This window comes from Phascolarctos cinereus, unplaced genomic scaffold (genome assembly GCF_003287225.1).
Source record: "Phascolarctos cinereus isolate Bilbo 61053 unplaced genomic scaffold, phaCin_HiC Scaffold_9;HRSCAF=440, whole genome shotgun sequence".
Taxonomy (NCBI): Eukaryota; Metazoa; Chordata; class Mammalia; order Diprotodontia; family Phascolarctidae; genus Phascolarctos; species Phascolarctos cinereus.
This window is the reverse complement of record NW_027556402.1, coordinates 183,186,742-183,203,149: the sequence shown is the minus strand read 5'-3', so window position 1 is coordinate 183,203,149 and position 16,408 is coordinate 183,186,742. Positions and strand designations below refer to the sequence as shown.

Here is a 16,408-nt window from a genome sequence, read left to right as displayed (position 1 = left end):
AGTCCACTCAATCCTAAGATCTTTTCCACATAGAATGTCATATAGTCAAATCTCTCTCATTCTATAGTTGTGGAATTGCTTTTGTTTTGTTTTGTTTTTTTGGAACTCAAGTATATGGTTTCATAATCATGCCTAGTAAATGGCATCTGATTAGATACAGCCCATCATTCTATTATGTCAGGAACTATTTGGAACCTGACTTCATCAGCCAATGTGTGAGCTATTTCTCTCACCTGAAAACTATAGAAGCATGCTTTCTGTACTTTGATAAAGATGTTGATGGCATAAGGCCAAAAAGCAATGCCTAGTTTTCCCTCTCTCTAGGCTTATTATCATAGAATTAAAAACGACAATCTAAAAGGGACCTTACAGACCATCAACCCCCTCCCCTTCTTGTTTAATGCAGAAGGAAATTGAAAATTAAAAGAGTAACATGACTTGTACATGGTCACACAGAGTTACTATAAGATTCACATCTTCATTCATAATGAAGTTGACTGTAATAGTTTCATTCATTCATTGAACAATCATTTATCAAAATAGCAATTAACAAGAATTTATTAAATACCGATTTCATGCTAGGTCCTGGGTATGCAAATTTAAAAAAGAAATAATTCTTACCTTCAAGGAACTTATGCTTTATTATTTATTAAATGCCTACTTTGTGCACATAATTATACTAATTAAATAAGACATAATCCTATTGTCACAGAATTCATAGTCCAGCAAAGGGAGAAGACATACAGACGTATGTGTGTTTATACATACATACATATACACATAATTGTGCAACAATGACAAAAAAATTAAAAAGGTGAATAGGTTAAAGAAGGCGTGCAAAGTGCTATTCAAGGTGTGACAAAGGAAAGAGAATTTCTTATTGATAGGATCATGCATCATAAAGGAGATGGTATTTGAGCAGGGTCTTGAAGGATGGGGAGGGAGGATTTTTCCAGGCATAGCTTGACAGTGGAGAAAGGGATGTAGGCCTAAGGAATAGTGAGAGCAAAGCACAAAGCTTTGGACGTGCAGAAGGGACGATGAGGGCAATAAACTAAATCATTTTCCTTCTTACTCAGCAAGCTTTAATGTTATGGTCTTCAGGATTGCCTGAAAAAAATAGAATTATTTATGTTATTTTGAAAGGAAACTGTAAGCTTTTTCTTTCTACTGAGTCTTACAAGCCATAAATCTGGCCAACTCAGACCTGGTCTTAGCAGTGTATGCATCCTTCCCAAGCAGCCACTGTTTAATTCACGGGGAATCAAGAGGCAGGAGGGAGGATAATGTTGAGTTCATGCTGTTAGGAACAATCATTCTGGCTTAGAGACATATGTAGCCACAGAAGGCTGAACAGACCACCGTAGCTTTAAGGCACTGAAAGATAAAAAAGGCTAGGCACTGATCTGGGGCCCCGGGGGATCAGGCCCTGAAGCCTGCAAACAAACCCAGGCTGCTTTCATTTCAGTCCTGATTTTCTTTGTACAATTTGGATTTGCTTAATGAGACCCTGGTGGATTGGGGCTCAGGAGAAGAAAATGGGGGAGCAGAGGGACCCAACAATTCTAACTCCATAAATGATGTTTTAGAGTCTGCAATGGGCCTAAAACTAACTTCGCTGTCATTCTCATGTCCCGAAAGAGAACATGAAACAGCTTTTTAAAGCAAGATGCTCATCTGAACACCGTCTGGCTTCCAGTATATGTCCAGCGGATTCAGTGGGAGCATTGCGCAGTTAGGCATTCTGCCAGCATTGCCAATCTCATTTCCAATCTGTCAGCTTGTTTATTAAACTGAGGCTGCTAGCTTCATTAGTTATTGCTGACTTCAACATTTCGGAAACCCATGATCTCATTGGTATGGAGGCTCTAGTCACCAAAGCAGAATATAACCTCAGCCATCCCTCCAAACCATAGCAGATTTTATTAAAAACAAAACAACAAAAAAACCAAAAGCACTTGGTAATAAGAATCTGGTGATGACCCTCCCCAAACTTGCCTGGGCTTGGTCTTAGATGACTGAAACATGGAAAGAATATTGCACATTGGTGGTTCTACTACTGGTGTCTCTAAGTTCAAAGAGATTTATAATGATGTGTTGTCTGCAGGGTGCAGTTCATCACCGGATCTATATTGAAAGTCATTCCAGCTTGACAAGACCTACCTGAACTTGCATGCCGCTTTCAGATCTCTTGAGATGGACTCCAAAGTCACCCCATAACATGATGTGACATCAGAGGAGGATTTGAATAGCAGCTGTTCCAGCCAAATATGTGTTTGAGTCTAGGGAAGAAACCTCCTTTTTATTGCGGTTACTTGCTAGTTTTCCAAGTTAATTGTGAAGTGCTAAGTACTCCTATTGATCAATGACCAACCATTTATCAAACATCTGCCATATGTCAAGTCCTATGTTAGGTGCTAGAGATACAAAAATTTTAAAAAAATAATCCCTGACATCAAGGAGCATATTTCCTATTGGAAGGAAATAATGAGAATACATATTCAGCAACACAACATATATACAAAGTCAATTCAACGTCATTTGTTGGGGGAGACCATAGAGGATGGGAGACTTCTAGGTATTAGTTTATAAAATTTTTTTAAAATGGTGGGATGGAGAGAAAACCTTAGTATGGGCGGAATTGATTAATGTCTTGGTATCAGTAGACATTAAGAGTGAGATCTCATCTTTCTCATAACATGCATGGTTCTTCATACCTTTATGTATTTATTGTGTTCTATTTTCCATAGAAAGGTTCCTGATCTTTCTTGTGTCAAGGAGCCCTTTGGTAGTCTGATAAAGTGTACAGAATCCTTCTCAGAATAATGTTTTTAAATGCTTAAAATAAAATATATAGGATTACCAAAGAAACCAAATAAATTGAAACAGTTACCAAAATACTTTTTTGAAAAAAGTTCACAGACTCCAGGACAGGAGGTGCAAGAGGTAGCACTCTAGTAAATTGAAACCTTGGCTTCAGGTCACTGAGTTCTGGATTCCACTCCTGTTTCTGAGTTACAGTGGCTGTGTGATACTGGGCAAATCACTTAACTACTTAGTACCCCCAACCAGTTTCCTAAAGCTGCAAGTTTTGGAACAGGTGGTGATCTTCACCACTTGAGAAGGTTTTCTCACCAGTATTTCTTTTTCTTTTTTTCTTGTTTTTGGCTTGGCAATGGCGTTAAGTGGCTTGCCCAGGGTTACATAGCTACATAAGTGTTATGTGCTTGAGGCTGGATTTGAACTCAGGTCCTCCTGAATCCAGGGCCGATGCTCTATCCACTGTGCCACTCACCAGTATTTCTATAGCAATAAAATGTCAGGTCCAGTCCAAATTTTTTTCTTATTCCTATAGTTATTTACATCATGTATCTTGTTTCCTCTTTCAAAGAAACTCTTTGAAGAAGAGACTACATCTTATTCAACTCTGTATCATCTCCAGGAACTAGTAAATATTTTCATATATCAGTAAAGAGTGTCTTCAAAAGTATAGGTCCCTACTCCCTCGACACAGATTGCAAGTACCTCTACAACTTAGTAGATGTTTTTGAGAGCTAATGGGGTCAAAGCATCCATCACTGTGTGGCCCATCTTGTGAAAAGCCTTTCTAAATTTAGCCAGGCAGGTTTGTAATTAACAGCCTCAAGATCCCTTTCTAGGCCCATAGGCAAAGTCTTTCCAGCTTGGGAGGATATGCCAGAGCTTGCCACCCACTGGTACAGTCTTTGAGTAGCTCCAGGACACAATGCAACATTGCAGGAGGTATTTGAGTGAGATGCATGCACGTAGTAGGTTCTTGTTGAGTTGAATTGACTTGCATCTGCTATTTTGCATACAGGGTTTGTGTAATTGCATCTTTTCATAAATATGTAGATCTCTGCATCTGCCTGAATGTAAATATTGACTTCAAAGTTGAAATTCTTAGTAAATATTAAAGAACTGTATTTTTTGCATGGGACCAATAATTAATTGTGAGATAAACATATGCAAGCAGGTATAATGTTATAATTAGGCCTTGGAAATACGAACCCCCTATGCAGACTGAAATTACATTCCATTTTGCCCACTTTTCTGACTTATCAGCAGTTGTCATGGGGTGAGGAAGCTCAGAGGATCATTACTGTCTGTTTGCTGACTGTTTCTCTGTGCAAGGAGAAAGAACACAGCCTTGGGGGTAGTTTGATTCCCACTCTTTCCTGCCCCTGTTGTCTTCCCTCCCCAGCCATGAGCAGGGAGAAAGTGGCTTTCTAAGAGAGAAATTTGATGTCAGCAAAGCATCACATAGAAGTGAGGAGAGGTCCTTCCTTTGGCCTTCCACTTTTAACTACCTCTCCCCCTGTTCCTAGAAATAGATTGTGTTGTTTGAAAGATGCTAATGCAGTGTGATTAGTCTTCAAGGAAATTTTCCCTAAGAATAATAATCATTTCACTGCTGCAGCCCTCTCAAATTAGCCTTTTTAAGAACAAAGGGAACTCGGTTCTGGGAAAAGAACTTGGAAATAAATACAAAATGAAAATTTTATAAAAAGCAAGATAACACTTTATTTTTCCCCCCAAAGCTTTTGTTCCCAGCTCCTAAACTATTTTGTGATGATCACATTCCCAAGGATTCCTTAAAATTAGACCCACAACTAGGAATTTTCCACCAGGGAAAAAGGTTGATGGTAATGGTGGTGAGGGATGAGGTAAAGAATGGAAGGAAAATGAAGGAATAAGGAAGCTAGTCTAGAAGAATGTCTTCAGGAAGAAGGAAGCATAATTTGGAAAATCAGAAGCTTTCTGTGCTGCTGATAGACTGGCTATTGTCTAGGAGGTAAGAATGGGGTATACCAGGGGCTAGGGGTATAGGCAGTAGGAGAAGGAAACAAGCTTTAGGATGAGGCTGTCATTGCTGTGAGTATAACTCACGTGGAGTACTGGCTTTTGTCAATTAGAAGCACAGCATGGGGTATTTCTGTAAGTGCCCTTTACATTTTACTGTTCTGGATCAGGCCCACGATCACACTACCTTGTTCAGTTGTTTCAGTCATGTCTGACTCTTTATGACCCCATTTGGGATTTTCTTGGCAAAGACACTGGAGTGATTTTCCAGTTTCTTCTTCAGTTCATTTTGCAGATGAGGAAACTGAGGCAAAGTTAAGTAACTTGCTCAGGGTCACACAGCTAGCAATTATCTGAGGCTGGATCTGAACTCACAAAGATGAGTCTTCCTGAATTCCATCCTAGTGTTCTATCCACGTGCCACCTAGCTGCCTAAACACACTACCTTAGTTGTGACTGTTTCTGAAATCCAGCATTGGCAAATGGTAATTAAATATTTAAAACTGAATGCAGCTGTCTTTCTTCAGGATATGCTTAGGGTTCTGTTGGTTACATATTCCCCACTCATTCTGGGTTTTGTTATTCTTGGCTATATTCTTTATATTTTTATATATAATAAATATTTATTATATTTTATTATATACAATAAATATTCTATATAAATATTATAATCTATATTATAATATATTATATATAATAATTATATCTATATGTATATATGTATATATTTAAGAATTAGAATTGGAATATTAGACCTTGAGCGCCATTAAATTTTTAAATGGAAGATGAGGATATTGAGGCCCAGAAAGGTAGGGCCTACTGTAGTGAGTTACTCAAGAACACTCAGATCACTAGTGTCAGAGCCAGGATTAGAACCCAACTCTCCTTTCCCCCAGACCACTGTGTTCCTCTACATTGTTGTGCTGCCACAAAATGAATGAATGAATGAGCAAACAGAAAAGTTTGAAAATAAATGTTTGTGATAGCTTAGAATTGAGTTATTGCTCAGTAGGAACATTGGATTTGAAACTCTAATTTTGCATTCTTCATTCTGGAGTGACCCCCTAGTGTTTAGTTTACATGTTTGATTTCCCAGGAGCAAAAAGGAGACAGTAATCGATGACTCCTGGATTGGACGTTCTCTCTTTCAAGTTCCTCCTCTTCTTCTCCCCATATTGTACCACCCACTCTTCATTGTCTCTAGTTTGGCAGATCTACGTGGGCAGTTTTGTCCTTCCTGCTCTATTTTCGGTTCAAAACACTCCTTGAAGAGATTGGTCAAGTTGATAAAAGCAATCAAAGAATCTTCAATTTTCGTGAGCCACAAAATGGAAAAAGGGGGGATCTTTTTTTTCACTTATCAGCAGTCAGGCTATGGAGCTTGAGGAAAAGCACAAAAGATCTGAGGATAAAGAAAGGTGGTGAGTACTTGTTTAAAATACTCTTCTTTATGGAATAACATAATCAGTTAGGTATAGAAATCTAACTTGCCCCATAAGGCAGTAGGAGGGAAAAGGGGAAAGAAAAGGGAAGGGAGATAGAAGGGAGGGAAGAAGTAGTAAGGGTAAAGGGGAAGGAAAGGGAGTAGGCTAATAGAAGGGAGGTGGGACTGAGGGAGGTGGTGGTCAAAAGCAAAACACTAATGAGGAGGGGAAAGGAGAAAGAAAAGCATAAATGGGGGTAAGGAGTAAAGGATGGAGAGAAAGACACAGACAGCAACCATAACCGTGAATGTAATGGAATATCATTGTGCTATAAAAAATGATGAACAGGAAGACTTCAGAAAAACCTGAAAGACATGTATGGTCTGATGCTGAGTGAAGTGAGAAGAAGCAGAAGAACGTTGTACACAGTAACAGCCACGTTGGGCGATGACTAATATTGATAGACTTAACCCTTCTCAAAAGCAATACAAGGATCTAAGACATCTCCAAAGGCCTCAGGATGGAAAGTGCTATTCATATCCAAAGAAATAACAATGGAGTTTGAATGCAGATTGAAGCATACTATTTGCTATTTTTTTTTCTTCTGTTGTGTTTTGTTTCTTCTTTCTGGTGGTTCCTCCTATTGGTTCTAATTCTTCCTTACAACATCACTAATGTGAAAATATGTTTAGTAGGAAAGTATATGTATAGCCTATATCATATTGCACACTGTCTTGGGGAGGGTGGGGAAGGAGGGGGAGAAAACTTTAAAACTCAAAAGCTTATGGAAATGATTGTTGATAAATCAAAATAAACTAATTAAAAAATACTCTTCTTTGAATCACTTATTCTAATTTCAATCAAAATCCTATTAAGAACTCACACTAATTTTATAGGTTTAGAGCTGGGAGAGATCTTAGAGGGTTTCCTTCAAAATTCAGTCCAAAGCCATCTTTTTCAGGAAAGATTTCCTGCCCACCCCCCTCCAGTTACTAGTGTTTTCCCCTCCCAAGTTAACATGTCTGCTATGTATATATGTATGTATGTATGTATGTATGTATGTATGTATGTATGTATGTATGTATGTATGTGTGTATGTATGTATGCATATTCATCTACCTGTCTTCATCTATCTATATTTCTGTTTGTCTCTCTGGCATTTGTTATTTAATTTAGCTGTATACATGCTCTTTCCTCCTTTAGAATGCAAGTTATTTAAAGGCAAGGGATGTTTTTCCTCCTTGTATACAGAGCATTTAGACCCTCATGGATCCTGGATTTGCTGTCTAAAATGTTAGCTATCCTTCTCGACCCCTCTGCTGCCTTTGACATCTCTTTTCCTTGACACTTTCTTCTCTCCAGCTTTTAGTGATGTTACTCTCTCCTGGTTCTACCCCTGCCTGTGTTGCTACTCCTCATTTTCCTTTTCTTGGTTTTTATCCAAACTATGCCCACCAACTTTGGGTGAGCCTCCCCAAGGCTCTGTCCGAGGATCTCTTCTCTTCTTCTTCTATTCTATTTCTCTTAATGATTTCATCAGCTCCATGTATTCAATGATCATCCCTATGCAAATGATTTACAAATCTATTTATTTACCCCTACCTCTCTCCTGACCTCCACTCTCATATCTCTAACCACCTATTTGACATCTCAAGCTAGATGTCTAAAGATATCTTAAATTTAACTTGTTCAAAACTGTACTCATTATATCTTTCCCCAAACCATCCCCTCTTCCTAATTTCACTAGTATTGTTCCATCATTCTCTCAAACAACCGGACTCCTAACTTAGTCATCCTCCTCCTCATTTTCTCACCACCATGTACAATCTATTGTCAAGTCTTATCGATTGTACCATTCTGACATGTCTCTTCCAATATTTCCACTACCCTGATGCAGGCCTTCATCATCTTGCCTTGGATTATTGCAACAGCTTCCTGGTTTGTCTCCCTGCATTAAGACAATCCTCAATCAGTGATCTCCCTAAAGAGCAGGTCTGACCATGTTACCTCTTCCCCATTCGATAAACTCTAATAGATTACTATTATCTCCAGGATAAAATATATAATCTTCCACATGGTTTTCAAAGCCTTTCATAACCTTCAAACCTTATTATTCTGTCATTGAATGACACTGGCCTCCTTACTGTTCCTCACACAAGCATATACTGCTTCAGTATATTTTTATTTGTCATTGACCATGCCTAAAAGTCTCTCTTTCTTTCTTTATCCCCACTTTTTTTTCTTTTGTGGACTCCTTAAAGTCTCAAACAAAATCCCACCACCTGCAAGAAATACTTCCAGGTCCTTCGTAGAGGGAGTGGCTTCCCTCAGGGATTGTCTCCAAATATTCTCAATAGTCAATGGACATTTCTCAAACCAGGCACTGTGTTAAGCACTTGAGGTGGGGGGAGGGGATACAAGTAAGAAAAAGAGAGTCCCTGCCCTCAGAGAGCTTAGACTCTAGTGGGAGAAGACAAACAACAAAAGGAAGCTGAAAAAGAGGAAGGGGCACCAGAGGGTACCTGGCATGGAGGAGTGATATTCATGAATTTGAAAACAAGTAGAACAGCTGGTGGGAAAAAGAGCTGGCTCACTAGAAAGTCTGAGCACTCTGTAAAAGGACATATATTTAATCCTGTCTATATCTCACTTGTCTATAGTTGTTTGCACGTTGTCTCCCCGGTTAGATTATAAGGTCTTGTGAGCTCTGGACTGTTTTTGTCTGTCTATACGCCTACTGCTTAGTACAGTGCCTGGGACATAGGTGCTGTAGCTTGTTGACTTAACAAATGCTTGTCAACTTTTATTTAAGCTTCTCTGTAATTTAACATTAAAAAAAAAAAAAGCTTAACAGGGCAGGGCCAAGAACAGTCATTGTTTGAGGCACTTCAGTGGAAATATCTCTCCAAGTTGACACACATTGGATCACGGTTACTTTTAGAGTCAAATCTTTCATCCACTTACAAATACATCCAACTTTGAACTATAAAAGGGCACAAATGTCTTTTTTAAACAACCCTAAGGAGCCCTTTTTGGTACTTGCTAATGTTGAAAGGTATATTGTGTGGTCAGCATCATGCCTGGAGGGGAAAAAAAAAATATGGTACTCCATTCAAAGACCTAGCACCAACCTAGGAAGGAAAGACGGAAGGGTACAAGTATTTATTAAGTGCCTACTATGTGCCAGGTGGAGTAGCTAGATGGAGCAATGGATAGAGTGCCAGGCCTGTAGGCAGGAAACCCTGAGTTCAAATCCAGCCTGACACTTATTAACTGTGTGACCCTGGGCAAGTCACTCCTCATCTGTGAAAGAAGAGGGAGAAGGAGAGGGCAAACTGCTACAGTATCTTTGTCAAAAACCAAAACCAAACTGGGTCATGATGAGTGAAACACAACTGAACAACCATAACAAATGTGCCGGTCACTGTGCTAAGCACTTTACAAATATTATCTCATTTTATCCTCATAATAACCCTGGGAGATAGGTGCTATTGTTGTCCCCATCTTACAGATGAAGAAACTGAAGCAAAGAGGTTAAGTGACTTGCTCGCAGACCATATATATAATATTTGGTCCAGTTCTAGCTTCCTTCTTACTTTTCCAAACATTCCTATTTCTGTTGGGGTCACAACTATTCTCCTCCAGGTTAACGTCCTTGAAGGCATTGACAATTTTCCCCACTTCCTCTCTGACCATATCCAAATACTTGACAAATCCTGTTTACTTCGTAATATTTCTTGCAGCTGTGTCCTTCTCTTCATTTGTGCGGCCATTACCTGAATGTAGACCCTCATCGTCTTTGGCTCGATCTTGGTATAGCTTCCTAATTTGGCCTTTCTGATTTGAGCCTCTCCCCTCTACAATTTATCCTCCACATAGCAAGCAAAATAATCTTCCTAAGTCACATATCTGACCATGTCACTCTACTACTCCAAACCTTCTCTGGCTCTCTGTTTCCTATAGAATAAAAATATAAACTGGTTAATGCTTTCTCTAATTTGTCTCCCATCTATCTTTTCAGCCTTATTTCACCCCATTCCCTTTCAAACACTGCAATTTAACCAAGTTAGACTGTTCTCTCTTCCTGTAACTCAGCATGCTTCCTCTGAAATTCTAAGGAAATAAAACTAAAGAAGTCATCATGTGTGAAATTATGGAAGTAAAATCTTTTGATCCCATTTACTGTACCATTAAAAACTACCTCCTTGTGTTAACATGTGGATTCCTGGCTACTGCAATCATAAGTCCAACTCAAATAAATGAAGAATATTCAGCAGAGGTTGTTGGGGTTTTCCCCCCCAACTTTTTTGATAGTTCAGTTTATTGCAATTCACCAAACATTTTTAAAATGCCTGCTACATATCATTGTTCCATATCTGCAAGTTGGGTGAAGCTGATGAATTTTAAAAAGCATATAAGGTGGGCCAATTTACTAGAAAAGCCTGAGTAAGATCTCAATTATCATTCCCAAGTAAGGCTATTACAATGGCAAAGAGGTGTAAATATGTTTTACTCAGCCAAAAGCTGCCAATATTCTTTTTTCTATGTGCTACTCACATCAAGGGATTGGGCAAGAGCTTGGACTGGGTTACTTTTAAGATCCCTTCCAACCCTTAGATTCTATGATTCAAGATAGACCCTGAGGCTCTGGGAGCATATAAGGTTTCTGGAGTCTGGTGCAGGCTTCATTGGCTCTGACTCCCCAATAGACATAACCAGTGAGATCACCCTAATGTTCATTCCATGTTAAGGGGCCAGCCATGGGTAGTATATTGGAAAAGCAAGATGTCCATTCATTAATAAATAATCCCATTCCTGAATCTATATGGCCCAACACCACCTACCAATTCACACACAACACAGGGTCGTGTTTAATATGGTGTGGGACTTGGTCTATACATGCAGACCATTTGGGCTAAATTCAGCAAAACAATCATGTCTGGGCATTCTTTGTGGGGTTCATATGTGTATCTGCTTAGAAAAAAACAAAATCCAGTGAATAGAGAGCTAGCCCCAGCATGAAGAGATTTGGGTCCATCTCTTATTTCTTTTGGTCGCTTCATTTCTCAATACTCAGGCAATTCTGTACCATAGGAGTTCTTAAGCTGGGATCCATTGCTTATTTGTTTTTTTGTGTGTGTATTGAAAACTATATTTCAACATAATTGGTTTTCTTTGTAATTAAATGTATGCTATGTTATGCATTTAACATTTTTCTGAGAAGGAATCCATGGTCTTCATTAGATTGCAAAAGAGGTCTAACACATACATACACCCCCCCCCCCGAGAATCCAAGCTTAAAAAAATGTAAGTGCAGATGGTAATGTGTATTGGGAGTTTCCTCATCAAGAAGTTCCTTGTACTGATGAGAACGCAGCTCTAGTCTCTATGTCTCAGTGGTGGTTTTATTTCAGTGTCAGTCAGATAACCTTACAAACATCCACAGCAAGTTCAGAGAACCTGGGTGTGATTTGCCACTGTGTTGTTTGGCAGCTAACCTCTCGAAACCTCAGGTTCTTCATCAGCAAAATGAGTGGGTTACATTGGATGATGTCTGAAGTCCCTTTCTACTCTAAGTCTATGATCTCTGCTCCATTTATCTTCTACATAAACCTGTATCACAGGAATCCCTAAGCATGAGTTGTTCCTGTAAGATGCTGGAGGAAAGTGAAGTATGATAGAAAGATTAGATTAAAGTAGCTAGCTAGAAAGAGAGACAGACTTCTTGCTTCTAACTTCATGGTATAACATACATCCCCTTCTCTCTATTCGCAAAACCACCACCCTAATTTGGATCCTCATTCCTTCTTGCCTGGACTATTTAATAACTTTTAAATTGGTTTCCCTGCATCCAATCTCTCTTCACTCCAATTTATCCTCTAGACAACTGTCAAAGTGATTTTTCTAAAACCCATGCCTGACAATGTCATCGCTGTATTTGATAAACCCCAGTGGTTACCTATTACCTCTAGAATCAAATAGAATCTTCTTTGCCTGGCATTTAAAGCTCGTTACAGCCTAGATTTCCCATCTTTCCAGTCCTTTTACATATTCCTTCCTTCTATGTACTCCATGGTTAAGTCATTTTTGCCATCTTCCACTTCCTCACACACACCATTCCATTTCCCATGTCCATGCCTTTGCACTGGCTTATCCGCCATGCCTGGAATGTCCTTCCTCTTCAATCAACTTCTTAGGATCCCTGGCTTCCTTCAAGCTGCAGTCTCAGTCCCAGTTCCCTTAGCTACAGGTATCATTCCTTCTAAGGTTACCTCACAACTATTCTACGTAGCTTTACCCATACATGTTGTCTCCATCATTAGCATGTAAACTCCTCAAGGACAGGGAATTTTTTTTCCTTTTTCTTTGTATTCTTTGAGTTTTGCATAATGCCTGAGTCCTAATAAATTAATAAATGCTTGGGGGTAGGGAGAGGGAGAGTGGGAGAGAGGGAGTGAGAGAAAGAGGAAGAGAGGGAAGAGAGAAAGAAAGAGAGAGAGAGAGAGAGAGAGAGAGAGAGAGAGAGAGAGAGAGAGAGAGAGAGAGAGAGAGAGAGGAGGAGGAGGAAGGAAGGAGGAGGAAGAAGAAGAGAAAGAGGAGGAGAAGGGGAGGAGGAGGAAGGGAGAGAGGGAGAAACAGAAGGAGAGAGAGGAGGGAGTAAACAAATAGATAATAGGATTCTAGAACTGGAAGGAAACTTCGAAGTCATCAAATCCAACATCCTCACTTTTTAGATGAAGATACTAAGTGCTAGGGAGATTAAATGAGTTGCCTAAAGTCACTTAGTGAGTTTGAGGCAGAGACAGGGATAGAGCCCTGACTTCTTGCCTTCCAGACCTGATTCAATTTCAATTAACATTGGCTACATGCTTAATATATACAGTAATCTGTACAAGGGCTGGTAAAAATATGAATTAAATCCAGGTTCCTGCTTTTAATTGATGCCTCTAGATATGTGCTTTCTTTAGAAAGTTTCATGAAAACAGCTGAAGTTAAAGCTGAAAGTTGCTACCATAATAAGGAAGTCCAAGCAGACTAGCGATGGGGGCAGAAAGCCAATAATCTCTCTACTGACACTATGTAAGAGTTGAGAGAAGCAGGGGTTTGTTTGTTTTAGTTGTTATTTTTTGCTGATGTTATAGGCTGGTCCATTACATATGCATATTGAAGAACTCCCACTGTGCTTGAAGGTGGGAGGAAGGAAAAGAGACAGACAGGATTTTTTTTTTTCAGAGGTGTCATACATCTTCAGGGGGTTGTTGTTCCTGGGTGGCTTTCTGAGCATGTCAGTGTTTGTGATGATCTGTTTTATGTTCATGACTTTGCTGCAGACCTGTCTGATGTTTTGGGGCAGGGAGCATTGCTGAATCCTTGGCTTCCATTTTCTCAGCCTTTGCTTGTTTTTATGGACCTGCCTGACTCAAGTTCTTGGGACTCTGACAGAGAGTAGGGAGAAGGCCCTGCCTTGGCCTCACCTCACCAAATACTGGCCATGCAGGAAGCTTTTTGGAATACAGAAGGAATCCAGAATTTTCCCATATGCCTTCTCCCTGACAGCTTTTGTTTCTTTCTCTGGACAGGCTTGTATTTTTTCCCAATAATCTTTTCTGCAAAACACATCAACTCCTTTCATTGCCTATCTCACAAGGCTGAAGTGAGGAAAAAGACTTTGCAGACTTTGAGGCTCTATATAAATGTTAAGTTGCTGCCTCTGCTGCTTCTGCTTTTATTACTCACCTAAATCAAGCTTTGATCCCATGAGGATGCAAGGAAATGTCACCCCATCTTTGATCCTGGGTGGGTCTCAAAGGCTGTAAAGAAGCTAGATTCAGATAAGAATTGTGGCTCACATGCCCAGATCAAGCAAATTACAGCTCCAGGCCTGAAAATCTTCTCCCACACTCAGTACATAAAGCCTAATTCCACCACCAGCTGCTTGCCCGCATTTTGTTGTCTTCCCAGCAGACAGAATGAGATGGCAAAACAGATCAGCTGAGGATGGTCTGCCAGCTTAACCAATGAGACGCCCTTCAGTCTGTCATCAGGGAGAAGCTTCCCACTGTTTAAAAAAAAGAGAAAGAAAGAAAAGAAAAGAAAGGAAGAAAGAATGAAAAAGAAATAAAGAAAATATGAATAACCCTCTGAAGGAAGCCATTTCACTGATACAACTACATTTGTCCCTTCCCTCCTGGCACAGGTGGTGAGATGACTTTGGATTAGATGCCAACAGGCCTGTTCATTCACCATGAAGGTCAGCAGCTTTCAAACTCTAGAGAATGGATGATTCAGATGTTTATAACCTTACCTGTAATGAGAGTTTTGTGCTTTTCATTTCCTGAGGTGTTTAATTTCTGCAGTTTCGCATAAGAACAGTCCTGAGTCTTCCTGTCATTCTTCTCCTCCTTCACAGAATCTGATCAAGGTGATTTCTTCCCAACCCCCACTTTCCAATCCCCACCTCATCAAGGATTTCTTTCCCTGTTCCCCAGTTGCTTTCTGAGTCAGTGCATTTTAAACACCCTGACTCATATAAAAGTGACTCATGGTAGTTGCTGAGAAAGGAACATTTTACATGGCAGATGCTGCATTAGGTGAGGTTGGGGGAGAAATTAGTCTTATTGTGTGTCTGTCACTGCTATTGGCCATCACAAGGAGCAGCAGGTTTGCCCACTTCTTAAAAAATATCATTATTCACAGACAAATAAAACTGCTCTAAGAAAATCAGTCACATTTCCATTTCTGTAACAGAGAGAAGAAGATTTGTGCTGAAATTAGCAGTCAAGTCATAAGGAAGGAAGCTAGGTAATAACTGATGAGCCATTCCCCATGATATGGAGTTGCATAATTCCACCAGAATATAAGGCTTTAGCAGCACTGCTGAGCTATATGATCACTAGCAACTCCCAGGAATAAATAGTCTCATTCTAATCTCTATATTATGACTAGTTTCCTTTCACAAAGCTGGCCAGTTTAGCTATCAATTTGACAGTCAATTTTTATTAGAAGAGTATATGATTCTAAGTACCTTGATTCTTCTTGACTTATTTGATCTAAATCCAACTTATCCTCTAAGTTTTACATGGGAAAGAATTTTTTAGGGAGTTTAAGGGAAAACATTCTTGCCACCATCAAAATAGAAAAGAAATGGAAATCCAGGCACTGTCATCTTTGGGCTATTTCCATAGAATCAAATGACTAGCTTGTTGGGTAGGACAGGGAGTTCTGGAAACAACTTTCTTCCCCTTCCCCAGTTTCCATCATATGCCTTGTCAAGCTCATTTCAATTTGACTCAAGCTGATATTGAGGAAGCACTTGACTTGTTCCTGGTCCTGCTTGGGTTATTGTAGGGAAAGTGATTATAGAGGAAAAAAAGACTGAATCTGCCTATCCAGAAGTACTTAGTAAGCACCTGTGAGGGATGCAAAGGCAGATCAAGAATATCTTTAAGTGCCAAACTCTTGGTTTGGCGATGGGGAGGCACTGAAGCTTCTCATGTACAGGAGTGGTCACAACATGGTCAATCTTGTACTGCAGAAATGTGAATTTGGCATCTGTGTGGAAGATGGATTAGAGAGATGAGGCACTGGAAGAAGCAGTCTAAAGATTGGCTCAGAGGCTGTAGATACAATAAGGATATAGATGACAGGGGCTCATACTAGAGTTTGCTGATGAGAAGACAGAAGAGGAGATGGATATAAGAAACACTGAGGTCGCAGAAATGAGGAGATTGGCAATTGATAGGTTATAGGATCATGAATGAAAGTAGAGAGTCAAGGATGATTCTTATGTTGTGAATCTTGGTGACTAGAGAGGTGGTGTCTTCAAAAAAATGTGACACTTTGACTTGGGGTAGGTTTTGGGAAAAAGCATGGGTTCTATTTTGGAAATGATGAATTTGAACTGCCTATGTGACATCTAGGTGGAGAAGTTTCCAGCAGGTAGTTAATGAAGTTGGCCTGGATTATTGGAAAGTGAAGAAGGCTCTATGTCTAAATTTGGGAGTTATCTGAATAAAGTTGATTGTTAAAAACGTGGGAACTAATGAGATCATCAAGGTAAAGAGTATAGAAGAAAAAGGAAGTCCAGGATAGAGCCCTGGGGCACATCCATGCAGAGGATAGAACATGTATGATAAGGACTTGCCTGAGGATGGAGGTGATGG

The 16,408-nt window shown here is 39.6% G+C and overlaps 1 long non-coding RNA gene across 1 annotated transcript; it reads right to left on the bottom strand.

Annotated features, from left to right (window-relative positions):
• Positions 1–663: 663 nt before the first annotated feature.
• LOC110210847 (uncharacterized) lies at positions 664–14,662 on the bottom strand. The gene is made up of 4 exons (XR_002325193.2): positions 14,551–14,662; positions 13,983–14,304; positions 2,164–2,282; positions 664–1,110 (listed from the first exon to the last, which is right to left on the bottom strand). It is a non-coding gene; the product is annotated as an uncharacterized LOC110210847 (long non-coding RNA).
• Positions 14,663–16,408: the final 1,746 nt, after the last annotated feature.